Here is a 23,825-nt window from a genome sequence, read left to right on the forward strand (position 1 = left end):
AAGGCCAAAACTCGGCAATCTTTTCATATTTTACGAGTCAGATGAAAAGAGCTTAAAGAAGACTCGTCTTTTGAGGAACGAGTGATAAAATGGGTAGCAGCTTATTCCAGGTAAGGTTTGGAATTTTCCAATCACGACAGTGTCACAAGGATAGCTAGTGAAATCACTCTTTGCAGCTATTCCTCAAAATGGGTAAAAAATCAAATGGAGGTGAATGATCGGCCAAATGAAAAGTGGAGGTGATGGTGCAAACACGACCAAGGATTTAATGGCTGAAAATGCTTCATTCACGGTGGTTATTTACCTGAGGATATTTCATTTTTTAACGAGCTTAAATACGGGTTGAAACATTTTCTCGATCTTATGTTTATTTTTTAACGAGCTTGAACTATGTGCTAAAAATGCTCGATAATCCAGTCATATGATAAGAATGTCTCATATAAAACGGCAACATTTAGATTTTTGCCCCACATCCTTTCTTTATGCAAGTTAGGTGACGACTAATCCTACGAGTTTAAAGGGTTAGCCTACAGGTTTAAAGGGAGGACCTAAAAATTTTAAAAAATAAATAGCCGCCCCTTGCTTGCATTTGAAAAGGTTTGCATGCCCCCAGGTATAAAACAGAGTTTCGAGGTCTCCCTCTATTCGAGCTGACAAAACATTTGTTTTATCAGGAAGGATCACCCTTTATTCGAGCTAATAAAACATTTGTTTTATCAGGAAGGGTACTACCTCTTACAGGCTACCCAAAGATTGTTCTATTTACGGTGTAAACAAAACACTTCTCTGGCGATGTTTACCGAGATAAACAAAGGTGAGTGACAACGAGCGCCAAACACATAACTTTGACAAGAGAATATTGTTCTAGAATAACCCCTCTTCCAATCACGGACGAGGTACAGACTAGTCATATTCTCCCGTAAAAATCTACCCCATACCTAAAGTTTTCCTGCCGAAGCAGACCAGGACGCATGCCCCCTGGGTTCCAGTCATATCCCTCTGAATTACTCACGCTCATCGGGAGGACGGACCATGGGTTGAGACATTTCTTGCATGAAGAGACCATTTAGGGATGGTATATAAAGTTGGCCCACGAGCTTGACCACTCTTCCTTCGTGCGGAAAACAAATTACTCTAAAGAGTGAGGAGACGATGGCTCCCATGCAATAAATATAGTCTCATCCAAGGAGTAGGTTATAATCCAAGGGTCCTTGAACGACCATTACATTCATTTGAACTGTCTTCCCTTTCAATGTTATGGGCACATTGGGGAGAATCCCTAAAGGTCGATTGGTTCCTTTATCAAAGCCTGTCATATTTCTCATTTCAGGCAAAAGTGATGGCGAACCAAGCGCTTTCCAAGCAATAGAGGAAAGGATACTCACAGAAGCCCCCTCATCAATGATGGTACCAGTCATGACCATTCTGTATATTTGAATGATAATTCGGAATGGTATGCTTGCTGGTAAACGGGGTCTGCCTAGCTAGTTCCAGTCGAAGGATACAACTAGGTTGCTTGGAGGTGGGATCGAGTAGATGGCTGGGTATGGCTCTGACGAACTTCCTTCCTGCGATAAAGGAATGGGTGGATTGCCCCCGTGTTCTTCGGAGTCTGTGTTGATGAAGAGAATTTGGACGGTGTCATCCTTATCCTCTTCAGTGACTGTATCATTCAAAGATAAAACCTCTGAGGGCAAGACCGGGTCAACTGCCGCCTCGACCTTTTGACTTTCGTCGGGTATGGATTCAGTTGGTTTATCTTCAATGATAGACGCTTCAGCCGACCACTTGAGCGGGCCAGCTGGATTCTCAACTAGTGACATACTTGGCAAGAGTTTTTTGTATCCAGGAGGAAGTCGCAACGGTGAAACCGGACGATCATCCAAAACTCTTTTAGCCTCGTCTAAGAAGGGACAACAATGGAGGGCATGGTCGCCTTCGCACAGTCTACAGGGAAATCTAGCTTTCGCTTTTTGTCCTGGGGCTTCACTTTCACTAGTTGACAGTGTACTTTCAACATGATCTCCAGAGGTTGATGACACTGGATTGTGCAAACGAGGAGACCAGTCCCTTAGTATCCGGGGGATGCAAGGAAAATCTCTGTGAAAGTGGTCTCCTCTACAAATGACACATGGCGATTTAGGCCTGGTCGGTGCTGTGTGTGGATTTTCATTAGACGACACTTGTTTTCCCTTATTTGTCTTTGGCTCCTTCTTCTTCTTCTCTTTCTTCTTCTTCTCCTTCTTCTCCTTAGGAACTTGGTTTTTAGCTTTACCAGTCCCTTCAAGCGAAGAGGAAGGAAGAGAGGAAGAATTAGAGGAAGTAGAAGGTTGGTGGGAAATTCTGGACTCATCTAACTGCTGATTCGACTGCTCAGGAATAGTTGTGTTCTGAACGACATTGGTTGAGAAGAGCCAAACTGGCAAGCCAATTGTCAGTCCTGGAAGCGACAATGTGGCCATATGGGGCGAACCAACATCTCCCCAAGAGGAGAAGGGACTAGGATTTCCACCAAGGGGAATTCCTTGGTTGGTAGGCTCCATTTTCTCAACCTAAAGATCAACGTAGAAAAAAGGGTATGAATATTCCGTTTAAAATAAATTTTAACACGCTTCGACACAACTTTTTTTTTTCAGTTTTAAAGAGTCGAGAAAAAACAAAAGATGACTCTAGTATCCTTCGATTTTTAATGAGTCTGAAGTGACAAGTGCTCAGATGGACCTTTTCCGTTAAGGAGTCTGAAAAGGAACGAAAGGGACTGCTCTGGAGATCTAGGTAGAGGGTGTGCCAAACCAATCGCAAAACCGCAGAATACTTTTTAAGGTACGGGCGGTCAATCTTCCCGAATGCTTGTAGGTTTTACAGAAATTACCTGCATAAGAATTCTTAAACAAAGAAAATAAACAATGCGAGAGCATAACCCATAAAACACATATGCACAGAGATTTTTCCCTGGATCCTATGGATAAAGGTTTTATACCTATAGGGGTCTCCCAATATATACTCGATGGTACGTGGGAGCACAATCCGTACTGGCACTTATCGTCTCACAGTGGAGGAATCACCCAACCAACAGTGAGGACAACAGTTACCAGGTTTTACGACGCCGGAACACGTCTCTAGCCTAGACCTCTATGTTGTGCGTTAAGATACAAAGCGTTGTTAAGTTCATTCAATTTATTTTAGGTTTCTCTTTTTTAGAAGTTTGCCTTTTCAGATCACCACGAGATGTAGATGTAATTCCTAAATGTATTCTAAAGATGATAAGCAAGCTTTTATTTCTTTTCAACAATGAAAATCCTAGCTACAAGGGGAAAAGAAAGACACAATCTTTTCTCAAAGAGCAAAGAGCACACTGTAAATGCACTTTTCCTAAATCAAGCCATACAAACTGTCAATATGCAAATGCACTTGTGCATGTATTTGTTTTCCTTCAGCCAATCTGGATAAATGATGAATTTATAAACCATTCTTCTATCCATTCTGCCTTCCCACTAGAAAGGGATTAGAGTTAATCCTTTTTTCTTTTAAGGATCCCGAATGAACTTCAGCATTACCATTACTTTCTTAATATTGATGCCTAAAAAGAAAGTTGTTGTACAAATTCGAATTCGATTTCAAGTGAAAAACACAAACAAGATTTTTTTTCGAAATCAAAAAGGTAGAGACGATTACGACACTTTATGATTTTGAAGTAAACACTTGTTTCGATACTAGAAATTCACAAATTCAAACCAAAAGGCAAAAGTAAAAGCACAATCAACTGTCAACAGCAAATAAACTTTCTCCTAAGATCAAAACGACACTTACGACAGATCTAGATCTAAGGGCGACAGTATGATCAGTTTGCTTTTACAATGGGAAACTGTAAATGACATAACAAATACACAAAAACAAATACAGTTTCTTTTATACAACTGAGGCAGAATTAAGGCAAAGAAAAGGGGTTTTCAGATAGGTACACACATTGATAACAGGCTGCAAAAATCAGAGGAAAAACTGGAAAAAGTGAGCAAAGAACCTCAGCTAGGCAGGGCTAGGATGATCAACCCACCTACTACAGAGAGAAACTGAATTGCAGTGCAGGTAGCCCTCTCGGGACCTGCGTTGAAATGCAAAGTCTCTTCACAGCGCCTGCGCTGAAGCAGAAACAAGAATTTTCTTTGGGTTCTGGGTCACGGTTTGCAGTTTAATCTATGGTTTTTGGCCGGATAAAAGCTATCAGTAAGGTACAATCAGAGGGATGATTTAAAGGAGGACTAAGAGCTATCACAAAGGGCAATTAGAGCATTTGTGGATCAATTTTTCAGATCATAAACAGGCCCAGTGAATGGACTAGAGTAGCAGATCTCTACTTTGCATTTGTAAATGGAAAACGCAGTTCGATTCGCCACTCCTGAGTTTATGAGATGAACAACAATAGACACACAAATAAACTAACTAGACACGATCCCCAGCGGAGTCGCTATTTTGTTGTTGGGAAAAGTATCTATTGAGAACACCCCTATCCCACTCTAAGGTGTGACAGTGCCTTAGCAACAAACAAGGAAAACTACTTGTGTATTCTTCTTTATGAAATGTAATCGAAGAGGAAGGATAAACTAACCTGTGTCTTGCGCTAGTTTGTTGATCCAATCGCTCTCCTCTTCAATCGCTTCCAGATCCCTGCTTCCTTACTGGCCCAGCTTCACCAAATTCCTGCAAGATCACAAGAGAGAGAAACTACACGAAGATATAGATTTACATTCATAAAAAGCTCAGGATCAGATTAAGCTAAACATGAAAATATAACAAAACATCACTGATACACAAGCATGTAGAAGAAACTCAAATAGTTTTATTAATGCAATAAGAAGATCCAGGAAGAGATACAACCAAGTCAGTCCCAATCCAGCATCTACCTCCCAGCAAAGGAATCCCTTCCTCACCTCCAACAAAGCATAAATCACCCAATGCACTAATCTCAATCTCAAACCAACAACAATTCTCTGCAAAGTACAAAATTCCAGCCTCTGGATCTCTGGGATGAGTGATCCATATATAGATGTAAGCAGAGAGGATGAGTCAGCTTATGTTTTGACTTGTGGCTTCTCTCTATCAGTTCTTGCTTCCACTTGGAGACTGAGAGCCTCTTACTCATCACTGGTCGAATTCAGTGAGGCAAGTGTCATTGGAGAAGATTCTGGAAGCTTCCATTGTCTCTCCACCTCGTTGAATGACTCTGCCACTTGTCATTTACCACTCAACGCACCTGGGTAGTGCATTCAAGTGCATTGCAACGCACCTAGCCAGTGTATTTGGGTGCTTTGCAACGCGGCCAACTAGTGGAGCATCTGAATTGATCCTGATTTGACTAGTTTTGAGCAGTTTCTGGTGGAGAACTTCTGGGAGAAGCTGTCATTGGTTGACCTTGTTCCTCTAGGCGTAGGAACAACACTTTTAGGGACTTTGGATCCCTTGGATTATGGAAATTTCATGCTTAGAGCTGTAAGGCACAAAAATGTGTATAACACCTCCTTCCTAGCCTTCAATTTTACAAACCTCCTGGATCTTGTTTCTGCATGATGGCTAGTTGTTTTTGGAGAGTCTTTTGTAGCTTGAGGACTGAGACTAGTCTCATTATTGAAACCCGACATAAACATGAATGTGGGCCAGTCCCTACCTACTTTCGGGAGCTCGTGCAACATGATTAATTTAACTAAGCCGTGATGAAATGGTGAGGTCTCGTAGGCTTCCTTATTTCGCTGAACCTTGTCACACATTTTGCCTAGGCTACAAAACAAATAGAAAGGTAAATCCAGAGATATCTTTCCTGTGAAATGCAGCAGAAGCTTGAAGTGATATGAATACACTTTATGATACCTCCCCTCGCACGTAAAGTACCTCTGTATGTAGGTAAGTAAGTTGGCATATGCGTCCTTGACAAAATTCCTGGGCACAGACTTATTTAAATATGAATCAATAAACGTCGTCTTCAGAAATTCTTTGCATGGGGTCATATCAAATTTGAAATTTTTAAACCATATTTCTTCTCCCCTTGAGATTTTAGTAACTGTAGATATGGACTCTGGAGTGACTGGCAATTCAAGCACCCCAACTTTTGAATTCATTCCTGTGAAATTCAAGGCAAACTCCTTGGTGATTTGCATATGGCCTCCTTGAAGCTTTTCGCAGAAATTCCAACAACCAACCTGCTTGAATGCACGTTCAACTTCTCTGTTCTTTAAGATAATGTCTAAAAGTTCAGGTTTGCTCCTCAAGCACCTGCCTGACCTATGCTCCTTTATTTTTGTATCCCTCTCCATGGGATTCCAACAGGGTGACAATTTGAAAGACTGGAACTGTTTCAATTTTCGATCGCTGCCTCTCTTGAGAGCTGCCTCGATTGAAAGCTGGCTCGCTTGAAAGTTGTCTCGTCTGATTTCCAAGAAATTCAAATTGGATGTTTGACAATTTATTCCTTACGCATGAATCCCACTACAAATTATGATTGTGAATGTTTGGCTTTTCTTGAAACATGAAATCTGAGCGTACCAAGCTACCTAACGACTCTAATGATGAAGATAAGCGGTTGGACATGATAGGCGAAGTGTATAAAATGACAATTCTGTTGGCATTATGATACAGGTGTTGTCCTTGATGGCAACTCACTCAGAGGTTGATACAGGTGATGGAAACTCAATCAGAGGACAGATCTTAGTACAGTAGGTCAAGAAAGATATATACGCAGGTTCATTGTGACAAAGCAGCGTATACACGCGGGTTGGACGTGCCGAAGTCGCGTATGCATATACACGAACTTTCACGCAAGGAAAAGCGAGTACATGTCGGAAAGCTTACTTTTGGTCCATGATAGTTAGTCCTCGGTATTTGAGCCTATGGTTTTGGACCATGGTATCTCGACAAGTGTGTTGATCCCAAGTATTGGGTTCTTGGTATTGTTTCTACATTGTTTTGGACCATGGTATTGAGAAAAGCATAAACCTATATAAGGAGAAGATCATTAGGCCAAAGGATAAGGTGTGCAGGTGATGAATATCTGATGAAGTGTGAGATCCAAATGCTGATTATGGGTTGGTGATGCCTTTCTTGATCTGAACCAAGGTTGCACTCATGTGGAGGATGATGAATGACGGAACGAAATCTCAAGGCTTGGAATGACTATCTTTATATGGTTTGAGTATGGATAGACTAGATATATTGACGCATTTTTATTGTATGAATGTTATGTTCTGGGTATGTTTTGATGTCTGAAATAGCTGCAAAGTTATAAGTTAGAATTTGCAGATTTGTACGCGTGTTGTATTTGGTAAAAGCGCGTATACACACAGGTTGGGTTCGTCCGAGTAGCATGTACAGTATGAAGTATGATATTTGAATATGGAGTTGGATCTGGTTGTTATTGCAGAGTTATGTTGTCTGGTGACTGTGTTGTGGACAAGGTTTCAGTAATGGGTGATTCAGAGATTGAAGATGTAGGTTGTATTGCAATGATGATTGTTTTACGGATCCAGTATGAAAATGTATGAAACGTGGTCCCGGGAAGATCGTAGAGTTCAGTAGGTCGGCGCCTACGTACTGGTAAACATATCAGCTAGTACAAGAGCCAGGGGGTTGTAGCTCTCTTCCAGGAACAACTGGAAAACGAGTGAAGGTTGGAGCCTTCTGTAGGCTGGCGCCTACGTACTAGTAAATGGATCGGCTAGTACAAGAGCTAAGAGGGTTGTAGCCCTCTGCAGGTTGCAGCATGTGTGCTGGTAAAGGACTGCACCAGTACATTGTAAAAGAAGTTTCTTATTAAAGGAAGATAGAAACAAATTGCAGCAGGTGGTTTTCACCCACATTGGGTTTCCACCTTATATCATGGTGTTCATGTGTGTGGCTTATGTGTGATGATTATGTTTACTGTTATTATGGTTAATAATGTTCTGATGCATTCACTGAAGATAAACCAACTGAATCATAAGATTACTGTATGTACGCTAGTTCCATTTAACACAGTCGTGTATATACGCGGATATCCTGAACTGAAGCCGCGTATATGAATCTTAAAATGGAAATGAAAAGGTTTTATTGATTTGATAATACTGATTTCCCCCCCCCCCCCCCCCCTCTCAGTATTATTTCCAACAATTGGTATCAGAGCAGGTCCTTCGGTAGAGGCTTGATCGCTTGAAGGAGATCCGTAGAACAATGGGAAAGAAAGCGCGTCAAAAGAAGAAGACAGCTCAAAGGAACAATGACAACCTGCTATTGAGTGGAAGCAAGAATTCAGATCCTGAATCACCTCAGATTGAAGATGGACAAGCAAATGAAGCATCAGATAAAATCATAGATCAACAAGATCTACCTAGCAAACGAGAGAGTGCCCTCAAAGAAGAAATTATCAGCTTAAAGGCTCAGTTGGAATGTGCCTCCAGAATATGACAAATGCTGAATGAAGAGCAAGAAAATGAGATTCTCAAACTAAGGCAACAAATGGAAGAAGGAAGAAAGTCTGAAGAAACTTTGACGAAGAAATGTCTGGAAAAGGAAGAACAACATCAAGTTGAGGTAAATATCTTGAAAGGTAAATTAGAAGAAAAGGATAAACTATTGCGATTTCAAGATAGTACTAAGATTTTGGATGATATTCTTAGTAGTCAACGATCTCCTGCTATCAAAACTGGCCTTGGTTTTTATGAATCTGTTGAAGATGAATCTAGCTCACAAGGAAAGGCAAGGAACTCTAATGAAAAATCTAAAATAATCAACAAGGATCAACAGCCAAGGAAATAAATTCTTCAAAGGAAATCTTGTACTCCTCCGATGAATAATATTGAGTGTTATGTATGTCATAATCTTGGACATGTTGCAGCCAGATGCAGAAGTAGAATGGTCCAAGACCATCAAACAAAAAGATCATCACGTTCCAGGTACTTTAAGGGATATTGTTTTGCTTGCAATATGTTTGGTCACAAAGCTACTGATTGCTACAGAAGGAATATAAAACATGTAAGATGTTATGTATGCAACAAGCTGAGACACATAGTGAAAGAATGCAGGAGAAGATTGTGGGCACCAAACCAAAAAAAGAAAACATCATCACAGTTGAAAATATGGAAGAAAAAGGAAGTACAGCCAGAAAGCTGTGGCATAACAGAGTATACAGACATGACCGATTCAGAGGAAGCTGGAAGTGTGGAACATCAGTGTTCCAAATCGCATACGCGGGTTTCATGAAGACAAGTCGCGTATATACGCGAGTTATATGCTGCACAGTCGCGTATATGATGTTCTGAAGAAAAGCAGCAGTACAGAATTCTGATATGGTTCAGTCACTATTTTGATGATGGCATGGCACAGGTTCAGGGGGAGCATATACTTCAAATAATGCATTGTTGGCATTATGGTTATAAGTCCTTGGTGATAATGCTTATTCACATATCTTGCTTGACCAAAAGAATGGATTGCAGGTTACAGACCTTGCATGTGCTCAGGGGGAGCATGGACGGATTGGTACATCTTGGCATGTACAAAGGTGGAGCTCAACCGGAGATTCCAGCAGGTACTCAGGGGGAGTATGGGCAGCAGATGGAGATCAAGAAGAGAATATCTTGGTCCGCCCTTTGCCCTTGATGTCAAAGGGGGAGAGTGACTTGGTGTGGTGGTTGCCATCAAGTCCAAAGGGGGAGATTGTTGGCATTATGATACAGGTGTTGTCCTTGATGGCAACTCACTCATAGGTTGATAGAGGTGATGGCAACTCAATCAAAGGACAGATCTTAGTACAGCAGGTCAAGAAAGATATGTACGCAGGTTCATTGTGACAAAGCAGCGTATACACGCGGGTTGGACGTGCCGAAGTCGCGTATGCGTATACACGCACTTTCACGCAAGGAAAAGCGAGTGCATGTTGGAAAGCTTACTTTTGGTCCATGATAGTTAGTCCTCAGTATTTGAACCTATGGTTTTGGACCATGGTATCTCGACAAGTGTGTTGATCCCAAGTATTGGGCTCTTGGTATTGTTTCTACATGGTTTTGGACCATGGTATTGAGAAAAGCATAAACCTATATAAGGAGAAGATCATTAGGCCAAAGGGTAAGGTGTGCAAGTGATGAATATCTGATGAAGTGTGAGATCCAGATGCTGATTATGGGTTGGTGATGCCTTGCTTGATCTGAACCAAGGTTGCACTCATGTGGAGGATGATGAACGATGGAACGGGATCTCAAGGCTTGGAATGATTATCTTTATATGGTTTGAGTATGGATAGACTAGATCTATTGACGCATGTTTATTGTATGAATGTTATGTTCTGGGTATGTTTTGATGTCTGAAATAGCTGCAAAGTTATAAGTTAGAATTTGCAGATCTGTACGCGGGTTGTATTTGGTAAAAGCGCGTATACACGCAGGTTGGGTTCGTCCGAGTAGCGTATACAGTATGAAGTATGATATTTGAATATGGAGTTGGATCTGGTTGTTATTGCAGAGTTATGTTGTCTGGTGACTGTGTTGTGGACAGGGTTTCAGTATTGGGTGATTCAGAGATTGATGATGCAGGTTGTATTGCAATGATGATTGTTTTATGGATCCAGTATGAAAATGTATGAAACGTGGTCCCGGGAAGATCGTAGAGTTCAGTAGGTCGGCGCCTACGTACTGGTAAACATATCAGCTAGTACAAGAGCCAGGGGGTTGTAGCTCCCTTCCAGGAACAGCTGGAAAATGAGTGAAGGTTGGAGCCTTCTGTAGGCTGGCGCCTACGTACTAGTAAATGGATCGGCTAGTACAAGAGCTAAGAGGGTTGTAGCCCTCTGCAGGTTGTAGCCTGCATGCTGGTAAAGGACTGCACTAGTACATTGTAAAAGAAGTTTCTTATTAAAGAAAGATAGAAACAAATTGCAACAGGTGGTTTTCACCCACATTGGGTTTCCACCTTACATCATGGTGTTCATGTGTGTGGCTTATGTGTGATGATCTGTTCTGTTATACTGCTTATGTTTACTGCTATTATGGTTAATAATGTTATGATGCATTCACTGAAGATAAACCAACTGAATCATAAGATTACTGTATTTACGCTAGTTCCATTTAACACAGTCGTGTATATACGCGGATATCCTGAACTAAAGCCGCGTATATGAATCTTAAAATGGAAATGAAAAGGTTTTATTGATTTGATAATACTGATTCACCCCCCCCCCTCTCAGTATTATTTCCAACAAATTGATGATGTAAACATAACGTATCTTGATATATATGACAGCTGAGCAAGATTTGCTACGGATCCGCACTTGTCCCCGATTTCATAGCACAACCAATGTAAAATCTAGGTTTCGCACTACGAAAACACCTAGAATTGTTTCCGCGCTACGAAAACACCTAAACTACTTTGTAACACATAAGAAACTTAAAAAAAGCTTGATACAATGAATCTATGCAGGTTGTTGGACCAGTGATGAATGAGAATGGATTATTGACCTTTATTTAACCATACCACCAAGATTCTAAAGACCTAGACACTACATTGAACATGGAAAAACTAAGCTTGGGCTAACACCTAACCTTAACAATCAAACTGATGTGAAAAATTTAGTAATCGCTTCTTAAGTGATAACACATATGATGTGAGATTTGGATCTGTCGCTGCAAAGGACAAAAGTGGTATTTGAAGTTCATTTTCTATATGAGATACAATATCAACAAGAGCAAAGAATTTTGGTCCTACTATTGCCACCACATCTTTTTCCATTAATGCCATAGCTGCATGAAAATCAATCATCACATTAAAGACATTAGAAACTATATTTTTCATGTACTAATTAAGAATACATTAAATTCTATTTGAAATCTCTAAACTAGAACATTTTTTAAAAGTTTTCCATGTTAAGTTAATTAGATCCATTGACATAGTAAAGGTTAGCTTCAACAACTGCATAGCTTGCTTGGGAAAATGTACAATGATTTATGTAGTAAAATATAGTAGATGGAATAGTTCTTCACGAAGTACTCATACCCAAGATGCATTAAATAAGTTGTCTCTCCACTTGTGAGGACACTTTTTGCAATCAAAATTTCCACTAGTGTCTCCACATTAATTTTTGTATCCTCGGGAAAAGAAAGACAATAGAGAAAAAAATATTCAATTCATCGGACAAAACATTATAAATATACCTTAGAGCCGTTGTTCAAAGATGCATCCAAATTTATACTCTCATAGAAGAAGAAAGTAGTACATGTAATGAGACTGGTGATAAATTCGTTGAAGTGTCACACCTTCACGAATTACCTGTATTTGAGCAAGAGTCCAAGATAGAAGTAGAGATGGACCACAAAATTATAAATTTTCCCTTCTCAGTAAACCCTGGTCACCAAGGTTTTTCGGGTACGAATCTATGACCGAGTGAAAATTCGACCTCACTGAACCATTCAGATTCATTTTCATCAGATATCAAAAATTCATGCAGTGAAAAAATGGGTTAAGTCAAAGTCATCCAAATCTCTTTTGCAGAAATATTTGGATACAAATTTATGAAAGAGAGAAAATTTTATATTTTGTTTCATCGAATATCAAAGACTCATGCGCAAAAGATCATGTAGTAAAAAACCAAGTTAACTCAGAGTCATGCAAATCTTTTTCAGAAACATAAGAGTTATCAATTGTGTTCACGCATTCATCCATCGGATTTCTCAGAGTCTGAAACAGATCAGGGGCTAGACGCACCAAATCACAAGTGCCTCATGGCCTTCGCAACTGTAACTAGGGATCAGAGGGAAGGAGATGGCCAACCCAAGAAAGAATTCGATGTCGAAGGGAAATAAAACAACTAAATATGATGAAGGGTAGCCCAAGCAGAATTCGGTTGACAGTTAATTATGGTATCTAACCACCCAGTTGCAACTTTCACGGTGGGAACCAATCAAATCAATGGGTAATCATAACCCAATTGCCTAACAAAAGATCCAATGGTACAAATTAGGACATGAAGGGAGCTAGCGAGTTCTTTTCAAAGGGGAATGCCTTACGACATAATTAGATCTAGTTTCAAATATATAAATGTGTCATATTTGTGATTGAAATGAATGTAATAGTTTCATTATATGGGTATTGTGACTTAAATATAAAAACTATCATTCTCTTTAATTTTAATGCTAAATTTATTATTTTTGACAATTATATTTTTAATATAATTTTTTTATAACTTTTTAGTAGAGAAGTTATTATTTCTTTTTCTCATTTAAAAAGAAATTCAAACATTATTATACCTATCATAGACATGGTATTACACATTTAATTTTTTTTATAACTATCTGTTATTTGCGCTTGACCAAAAAATATTACAAGTTGTTCATAATTTAACATTACAAATTAAATATTATTATATTTATATTATTATATTTTATTTATTTTAAACTTCATTAATTACACTCTTATTGTGTGACCATTACATATTTAAAATTGGATTTTTCACCTAGACTTCCTACATACTGATCAATTCTGCAAAGGGGGAAGTTTCCCTTCCTCATTGTACACATGGTCAACTATTCATTCGTTGGTTTTGGAATCCTACTAACAACAAAAAGTAACACAACCAACTCTCTATTACACATATTCCAAAATATTACAAAAAAAAATCCTAACTATGTAAATTCAACATATATTTTAATAGTACTTAAATCCTAAAAGAAAAATCCACTAGTTACCAACTCGATTTACGAGAGGAAAATTCCAACAAGTGGAGAATGTGAAAAAGACAAGTTTCCAACTCAATTTTGATTTTCCATCAAGATTTGGTCTGTCATGTGGCAATGGTTGGTATTACTGTATGTGGAGACTCGGAAATGGAGCACACTACTATAAAACTTGTCTTCAACTTCCAATTCATAGGGAGTATGAACATTTCAATATGAAAAAGAAGTTTCCATGGCATGGAATTGAGGTAACATGGCATGTAAACACCAACGAATATCAAAGTTGCGAAGTTTGTTAGAATAGTAATGAGAGATGTGGTTACGACATGCAGAAATTGATAACATTTCTTTGGTTTTGTACCGATGTCATTACATACCCATACATGTTCGGTGACCATGGTGATTTCATTCATATAATTTTTTCATTACTAATTATTCACTCAATTTAACTCAGTTGAGTGCAGATTCAAGCAATATGTTAGAAACAAAAGGATGTGAAGTAACTTCTCTCCATTAGATTCTAGAACCTTCTAGATTGTAGGTTTAGGGAATATTTTCAAAATCCTACAATAACTTCACTACTTTCCATTAAATTTTAAAATATTATTTAAAATTCATTATATTTTAGAATATTTTCAAAATATTTTAAACTGATTTAGTTTCTTCCTATTAAATTTGGAAATATTCACAAAATATCTTGAATCAATCCCTAATCTATCAATTTGTAAAAATATATTTAATACTCTATTTTACCTATAACAACCTCTTCCCACGTCTACCCATGTAAGCGGCCAACCGAGGTAAACATCTGAGGATAAATTACTATGATATGATTCGACATCCTAAGTCACCTTAAGGAAGTGGAACTGATATAAACACACCATACATACCTTTCACATCAACAATAGGACTCCCAGGAACCATCCAAACATCACAATTAACTAGCCCCTCAGTCCCACTGCATTTTTCGACCAATAAACCCTAGGAATCTCCCATGTTATGGGCATGATAGCATATAGAAGGCTCTGAACACTCACACAACATCATATGCCAGTGTCCAAGGACTATTTTTATGAGTGCTGTGCCAGCTTCCAAGGATTTGAGCCACTTTTTCAAGCCCAAAGCTCAGGTCACTGTCCAAAACTCAATGAGACTTTTAGAATCCACGATTTACATAATAACAAGTCTTATGACTCAAAAACTGACTCGAGGACAAGGTCTATCCATCCCTAACTAGGACTGACATTTTTTCAAACACTTGGCATCAATGCAATCTACATGAAATGAATACAAGATAGAGCATAAATGACTGATAACTCATATGCGACTTGAAAAGAAGGATCACCAACCTCTTCCCTTAACTATTTTGACACCAATTAGGCCTTGCATCCATTATCCTTCCTGTTACAAGTAAATACATCAAATAACCATGACAATAACTAGACATATAATCATGCTTATAACGAACATTAAACCATGAGAATAACAATGAGATAACAATCAATAAAGACACATATTAATAAGTACAAAATTAAGAGAATGTAGATTGTACTAAGCATAAGGAAATCTGACCAGGTTCAAGGCATCCATGTACCACCTGATTGTAGACATGGATGAAAGAAATATTTCTTTTAGCCGGTCACCGCCGTGCCATATTCGAAGAATGAATGTGGAATTTCATGGATAAAAAACTATAGAAACAACTAAGGGAATCTAGATGTTAAACCACCTCGAACCTAACCAAACTATGATCTCACCAAAACTGGCACTAAGATTACAAAATCAACTTGAGATAGGAATTCCTATGAACACCATCACTATCCTTGAGGAATTTTTCATCTCCTTGTCTCGAAGGTTTACCGCAATCCACATTGGATCGCTAGGCCCTAAATCGGGACACCAGTCTCTCAGGCTTTACCAAAATCTGCACAGGATCACTAGGCCCTAAACTGACACTCCACCATCAGGCTTTACGGTATATCCTGCCAAAACTTGTCAAGGGATTCCTGGGCCTTTAGGGTTTTCCTTAGACCACCTTCGCCCCGGATTCTGAAACCATCTGACAATTCCAAGCTCAAAAATGAGAAAGCAATCCCATCACACCATGGCTATCCAAAAAAAGGAAAGGTGAGGCTAAAACCACTAACATAACTCAGTAAAACCATGCCATGAAAGTAAGAGAACCATACACCAACATGCAAATCCATGCATGTCAAAACCAACTACGAAATAACACATGAAATATCTTTCCTCCAAGTATTCCTGCTAAAACTGCTTGATCCTGCTCCTCCTTTCCTGAACCTTATTTTGCTTCCTTTCCTTTTTCTTGCTTTTCCTTCCTTGCTCCAATGCTAGAATGCTCCAAGAAATCTTTGTGTCCATGATTGAGAAAGAGAGAGAGAGTAATGAGAGAAATTCAAAACTGAACATATAAAAGGTACCAACTAATCCTCAGAAGCTTTTTTTATCAATTAGGCCTCTATTTTCTTCATTTTCCATCATTTTCCTTCATTTTCCTCCTCACATGCAACCTGTGACCTTTCTCCTTTATTTTCTCCCAGTTTCCATTATTTTCATAAATAAATGTGCCAAAAATGCCATTTTTCTTTTTTAATGCCTTAGACATTACCTTTGTCAATTTACTTTAGCCATAAACACATCCACTAATGGCCACTAGGATATCTTTGCCCAACATTTAGCTAGGAATAAGTGTCCCTTAACATAGTCTTATTTTTCCTTTATTAACTCTTATTACATCCATATACATATGTATAGAAACCCAAACATCAACAAAACATATGCCAAACATATACCAAGCATCAAACCAAAACTACTTTGCCTCCACTGGAAAACAAAGTAGGATACACATCCCGCATTCAATCCACCATCTCCCATGTAGCTTCTATGGGCCCAATATGCTTCTGCTACACTTTCAATTGCTCTATGTATTTGTTCCAGATCATGAGATGCTTCCCCTAAAATATGAACTAAGGCTCTGACTGGAATTCTTTTCTTGCTCGACCTGCAATACAGTCCAATCAATAACATGATCAACATCCTTGATATACCACTTAAGCAATGAAACATGGAAAAAATCATGGACTTTCACTGTTGGAGGTGGTGAAAGTCAATATTCCACTCATCCAATCCTCTCAAGGATCTCAAAAGGCCTGCAATATCGTGGTGCCAACTTGGCACATGACCCAATCCTCAAAGATCTTTTCTTGTTCTTGATGTGAAAATACACATGCTCCCAAACCTAAAACTCCTTGAATTCCATGTGCTCGTCCACATAAGTCTTACATATACCTTGTTCCACCTTCATATTCTTCTTTATAGCCTACATTTCTTGTTCGATGTCTTCCAACATATCTGGTCCAATAAGTACAATGTTCACTAGATCCCTCAAGGTGATGGGAGTATTACAACTTTGCCTATATAGTGCCTCAAAAGGACTCATCCTAAATGACTCCTCATAACCATTGTTGTATGTGAAATCAACTAATGGAAGATAATCCTCCCATAATCTTTTATAGTGCGTCACGCACATCGTCAGCATATTCTCCATGATCCTGTTGACCCTCTTTGTCTTCCCATCTGTCTGGTAATGGTAAGATTTACTGAAGGAAAACCCTGTAGCCAAATGTGCAAATAGATCGTTCCAAAAATTGGAAGTGAACTTTGCATCCCAGTCTAACACAATCTTCTTCAGGACACATTGTAATATCTCTATCTCCCTTATAAAAACGTGTGCCACCTCACTAGCTAAATATGTAGTCTTCAATAGAATGAAGTGAGCTACCTTTCTCAACCTGTCAACCATGACCATAATAGAGTAATGTTGTCTACTATCCTCGAAAGACCTGTAATGAAATCCATGGAGATGACCTCCATTTCCATTCTGGAATTGGAATAGGCTATAACAGTCCACTTGCATACTTACACTTTGACTTCACCTGCTAAGAATCCAAGCACCTAGCAAAGAACTCTTCCACTTCCTTCTTCAAATTTAGCCAATAATAGAATTTATTCACCGTCTTCAACGTCTTGTGATATCTTGCGTGACTCGAGTATGGATTGATGTGAAAATCCCTTAATACAAGCTTCTTGAGGTCATTGCAATCCAGCACATGGATCCTGTCCCTAAATCTCACCAAACCATATTCCTTGAGACGATAGTCTGCATCCTTATCTCTTGCACTTGTACCTGTACTTTAACTTATAATTGTACCTATACCTACACCTGTACATGTACCTATACCCACACCTATACCTATACCTGTACTCTGCCATAACCTGTGCATAATCTCCATATACTTGCCATCCCATTGTCTTGCCTGCAATATCCTATCCCGTAACTTTGTCCCATAAGAGCTCATAGTTGCTATGTGTTTTACCTGTACCTTCCTACTAAGAGCATCTACAATTGAGTTCTCCTTTCCTTTAATATATCTAATATTGAAGTTGAACTCACTAAGGGTGGCCAACCATCTAGCTTTCTTAGCATTTATAGTCAGCTGGTCAAACAAGTATCTCAACCTATTGTGATCGCTCATAAATACAAACTTCCTTCAAGGAAGATAGTTTCTCCACATCTTCAATTCATGTATGATCATTGCCAACTCAAGATCGTGTCTCTGATAGTTCTGCTCATGCTAATTCAACTTCCATTACTCATGGCTCTAGCTACCAACTCCCAATACCCATACCAAACTAGGTATGGGCATTATGAGTTGGCTCCTCAACTTCCTTACCTTTTTCATTAGAGATATGTAATACAAATAATACAAACCTTTTATAGTGATTGCGCTTTGCCTGCATATCTATCACCATCCTAACTGATGTGGCTTTCTTCTTTCCATGTAAGAATCTTGGTTCCCCATTGTCATCCAAGCACTTAATGGCTTTGTCGAAGCATTCAACTTTGGTCCTATGATGGTACAACCAATCCATACCCAAAATCATACTATATGAACCCAATGGTAGTACATTCAAATGTGCTGCTGTAGGCATACCATTTAACTCAAATGCATAAGCTCTTACCTAATGGTGAACTTTCTTCTTTGTACCCATAGCCAATGGTACCAACCAAGATTTTTCATGCACTTATTTTCTCAAACCACACTTATCCACCAGGTTAGGATTAAAATAACTATAATTAGACCCAGGATCAATCAAAATACAAACAACTTGATCACAAATCTTACCATCCATCTCAATTATATATGCATAATGATCCACCTGCCTATTATCCATAACTACATAGGTTTGAAGAATCCTATGACTAACATCACCAATGGTATGCATCTCCTCAGCAGTTCTGGGGTATACCACCTTGATACTAAGCATAATCCCTCTTATGATGATCCTTGCCAGATATCCAACACTTAAATAGTGCTCTACCATTTCCTCTAGTCTGCTGCTCTCCATGTCCCTTCTTAGTTGTATTGAAATTCTTGTAAGTGACTACATTTTATCTCTCACTTTCATCATTACGTATTCCTTGCTTTAGTGGCCATTTTCCTTTCACTTTCTCATTTTCTTTCAAGTCGTGCTTATCCTCAACTTTCCAATTCGACTGATCATAATGATGCTTCAAATTTCAGATGGCCTTCTCCAATGATCTAGGCTCATCAAACTCGATATGGCCTCTGTATGCTACTAGAAGTCCACTAATTAGCCTTGGCATTATCCTCCTTGAGGTAAGGCACATATATCAATAGATCCAAGAACCTGCTAGTATACTCATCATCTGTCATGGAACTCATCTGCAACTCATAAAACGTCTTATCTATGTCATCATAGTACCTCTTTGACAAATACTTCTTTTTGAAGAGCCTTTTAAACTCATTCCAAGTGAATTCATCTTCCTAAATACCTTTAATATTCTTCACATCTTCCCACCAAATGTTTTCTTTACCTATGTGACTGAAAGTGGCTATCCTTGGTTTCACGTTTTATGAATAATCATGGAATCTGAAGAACTTCCTGATACTAATAAACCATGCCTCTACATCCTATGATTTCTTCATCTCTCCATCAAATGTAGGTGGCTTTTCTTTCCTAAACTCAATAGACAATCATCCCTTGTCACTCCTCCTATAAGGATCATGATGATGATGATCATAATGTCTGTCAGAACTAGAACTAGAATAATACATTTTCCTATCACCCCTCCTATCTGAAGTATATAAGGACTTTCCATCTTTGATTGTATCCTCTCCATATATCATGTACTCACCATAAGACCTATTTCCAAATTCCCCATTAGTTATGTCTTCTGACTCATGGTTGATCTGAATTGGCCTCTATCACTGCAATTCTAACAAACTTGAAAGTATCACAATATTTACCTCTCCTTGTTTCTCCTATGCCCATATGATTTTGTCATTGTCTACCTTGGAACTCATTATTTATGCCTTCAAGATTCTTAGTGTCTCTGCCAAATTAGAAGGGTGCCCAACACGATGTTGCTCATCTGATCCATGATCCTTTCCCAATTCCCTTTAGCCATAAACACATCAAGTGATGCCCACTAGGATATATTTTCCAAATATTCAACATCGAATAAGTGTCCCTTAACTGTCATCTTATTTTTCATTTATTAACTTTTATTACATGAAATTTTAACAAGGGGTTGTTACATTACCAGTATAATCTTGAATCAATTTATGTATATTATATGTTTCCCCATAAAAACATTTGATCCTTTGCGGGTATTGAAGATACATAAGATTGAAACAGGTCATTGCTTAAAATAGTTAAATAAATTTTCTTCCTATTTTGTATCTCTAATTTAACAAGAAGGTGAATTTAAATTTTCTTTCCATTAATATAAATTAATGGGGGTTGAAATACTGATATCAATATGTAATTTCCACGAGGTTACTTCCATATAAGAGTTATGGTAAAAACTATAGCAGTAGAAATAGTATTCTCAATGTATGATGCTTACAAGAAGAGCAAGCTACCTCGTCAAACATGACACAAAAATGGACATGACATAGCTAATATAGCCCTTCCCTCCTCTACGCCCAAAACTTGTGTACTTAGGTTCATCGAAAAATATTCCTCAATTGAAATTGGAGGCTAGCTTTGTACACTAGACTAGCTTTAGTAAGTACAGGTCTTCAAATTTTGTCTAATTTCTTGTAGATACCCTATGTGTGATTGCGTGAATTGGGAATAAAATTAGATAGAAGAAGCACTTAAATCCTTTCCCTATTTATTTTATATGAATTTCGTTTTGGCTCTTTCACAATCTTCAATATGGTCTTTGGAGTGGTGTTGTAGATGACTCTTCTTTCACAAAAGAGGTGAATCATACATTACATCTCACAACAATTATAATGTTGTTTTATATTTTAATAAACTAGGTAGACACCTTTAAATTGCATATGTATTTCTTTTAATCTTCATTCATGTGTGCACTTTTTTCACATGCATGTTTTGTGCATTATTATATATGTCGATTGTGGTTGTAATATTTTCATGTTTGAATGGACTCAATGATGTGAATGGGAAAAATATTTTCATATTTAAAGTGATATTTACATATTTTGGTTTTACACTAAAAGTACTTGGTGTCTAGTGGATATTTGAGATAAATTTGATAATTGTTATTATACCTACCGTAGCCATAGTATTATGCATTCCATTTTTTATTTGACTCCCTATTATTTTTCTTTGGTCGAAAGAATATTACAAGTTGTCTATAGTTTAGTATTACAAATAAATTTTATCATTTTTAAAAATTATTTAATTTATTTATTTTAACTTTGACTGGCTACAAAATTATTGTGTAACCATTACATATTTACAATTAGATTTTGAACTGGCGCTTCCTCTGGACTGATTGGCTTTGCAGAGGGGAAAGTTTCCCTTCCTCCCTGTGCATATGGTGGATTCTTCAATTATAGATGTTGGAATCCTACTAACAACAAAAAGTACGACAATGAACTTTTTGTTATCCATAGAATTCAAAAATATTCCAACAGATTGATAACTATATAAATTCAACATATTTTTTAATATTAATTTCCTAAAAGAAAAAGCTGCAAGCTACTAACTTGATTTATTGGAGGAAAAGGCCAACAATTGGAGGCTGCACAAAAGCCACAAGTTACCAACTGAATTTTTGGGAGGAAAAGGCCAACAAGTGGAGGATGTTGCAGGGAAAAATGCTTGCGTAACAACATTCACTAATTTAATAATTTATCTCTTTTTTTATAAGTAAAATTGATAAGTCGTGTAAATTTCACCGGCCCCTACAATAATTCTCTTCCATAATAATACTTTTGATTTTGAGGATGTGATTCTTACTCATTGTAAATCATGAATCATATTGAAGAGCCAACAAATAGTTGGCATCATCATTGCAAACGCCGAAAGTGTAGCCTTTTCGATCTATTCTTGTCCAAGTCATTTGGTTCTCTATATTTTCCTCCATAGCCTAGGAATATTGATCTTAGTGCATAATTTTGTTGTATATTGAGTTTCATTTTAGGTTTGGGGGCATAAATTTGAATGGTTGGTGAAATTGATTGAAGGTATCACTCTATTCACAATCAATGGGAAAAGAAGTCTGATACTTCTAAGGCACTATTATTTCTTCTTCTACTTTTGCTGGTTACATTTATCTGTATTTGGGAGCATTAAAAAAATCAAATTATTCTAGCAATGAGGTTTGCTTCATATTGTTATCCAATTTTATCCTTTGATGCAATAAATATTTTTTTGTTTTTACAATCTCTTGTGGCATGGATTATGCTAGGATAATTTGTAATTGGAAGAGGTCTTGGGAAGAACGTAAGAACATACTATTTTTTTTCTTTTATGGAAATGGTATACTCTGGAACAAAGATAATGGTCATAGAATTCTAAAATAGATAGATAATGATAATTTCTTATTTAGTTGAATTATTTTATGTAACATTAATTGATATTCGTAGATAGTTAAATGCCACATCTTCGTAGTCAATAAGAAAATTTCTTATTTGATGTATGTGTCACATTTCAACTATCCAAATATCTATCTCTGGCTAAAGATGTATATTAGTGGCCACTCTCTCTTACTACCTTTTAATACAATGTGATTTTAAATTAGCGAATCTATATCAAAAACAAAAGAGGTTTGTTTGTGCACACTAATCATTTGCAAAGGTGCTTGAAATTTATCCAAGATCTGCACAGGCACGTAATTATATTGCGTCAAACTCAACTAGCTTTTCTTCAGCCAAACTAAAGTTTTCCTGGTTGGTCTCCTAAAATTTAGGGTCTAGTTTTGTGATGTAGATATGAGTAGGGATGCACCATAATGCTTTACTTTCTATAGGATTCACATGTTCTCTATAGATAGTCCCAATATACATGTTTCCTCCTTTTCGCAATCCCACTCACCTCAGCTCCAGCTTTAACAACAGAGCATCTAGAAATGATGAATAGCCTAGGGAATCTTCCATAATTTGTATTTTGTATATGATATCACGGTTAAGATGAATACATGTTTGAGATTATTGACAATGCTATATCAACTATCAACAACAAGTGAATGATCGTCTACATGTTCACCATTGACTATTGCATCTCTTCTTTTCTATCGTTCGATGAATAAAACAAATATAAATATCAAAATAACTTTTTTGTTTTTGATGTTGTATATTTTTCTTCATGTCATGTCATTGATCATAATGTTGTACATTTGTTACATGAATAATACACCCTAGGGTATGGGTTGAGCACCCCAACAAAGCAAAGGGCATACACCAACAAGAAACAAACAAACAAGAAACCTTAATACTTAAAATAATGAAGTAGGAAGAAGAAGTATTACCCGGAGGTGCTACATTTGAGGTCATTCCCATAGGGTCCAAACCCTATGCTTCTTCGAATGATTCAAAACCTAAAACTCATTCAAGAAAAGCACATATACGAATAGTAGTTGAAAGTATGTTCATGATATAAATGTTAGATCATATAAGAATATATGTATAAAACATGAAATCATAGATTAGTTAGATTAAAACATGAATTAAAGCATTAAGATCATAACATCAAGAACCTTACATGGATTATTTATTGATTACCATAAAATAATGTGGAAGAATATAACCTAATTCGGCCACTGCTCCAAGAAAAACCTTCCTT

The 23,825-nt window shown here is 37.6% G+C and overlaps 1 pseudogene; it reads right to left on the bottom strand.

Moving 5' to 3' along the window:
• LOC149169240 (glutamate receptor 3.3-like) overlaps nt 1-23,825 on the bottom strand; it is a 75,585-nt pseudogene that overhangs the window by 13,348 nt on the left and 38,412 nt on the right.

Source organism: Pinus tabuliformis, chromosome 4_2 (genome assembly GCF_031772625.1).
Source record: "Pinus tabuliformis cultivar Carrire ecotype Pingquan chromosome 4_2, CPIR1, whole genome shotgun sequence".
In the NCBI taxonomy this organism is placed as follows: Eukaryota; Viridiplantae; Streptophyta; class Pinopsida; order Pinales; family Pinaceae; genus Pinus; species Pinus tabuliformis.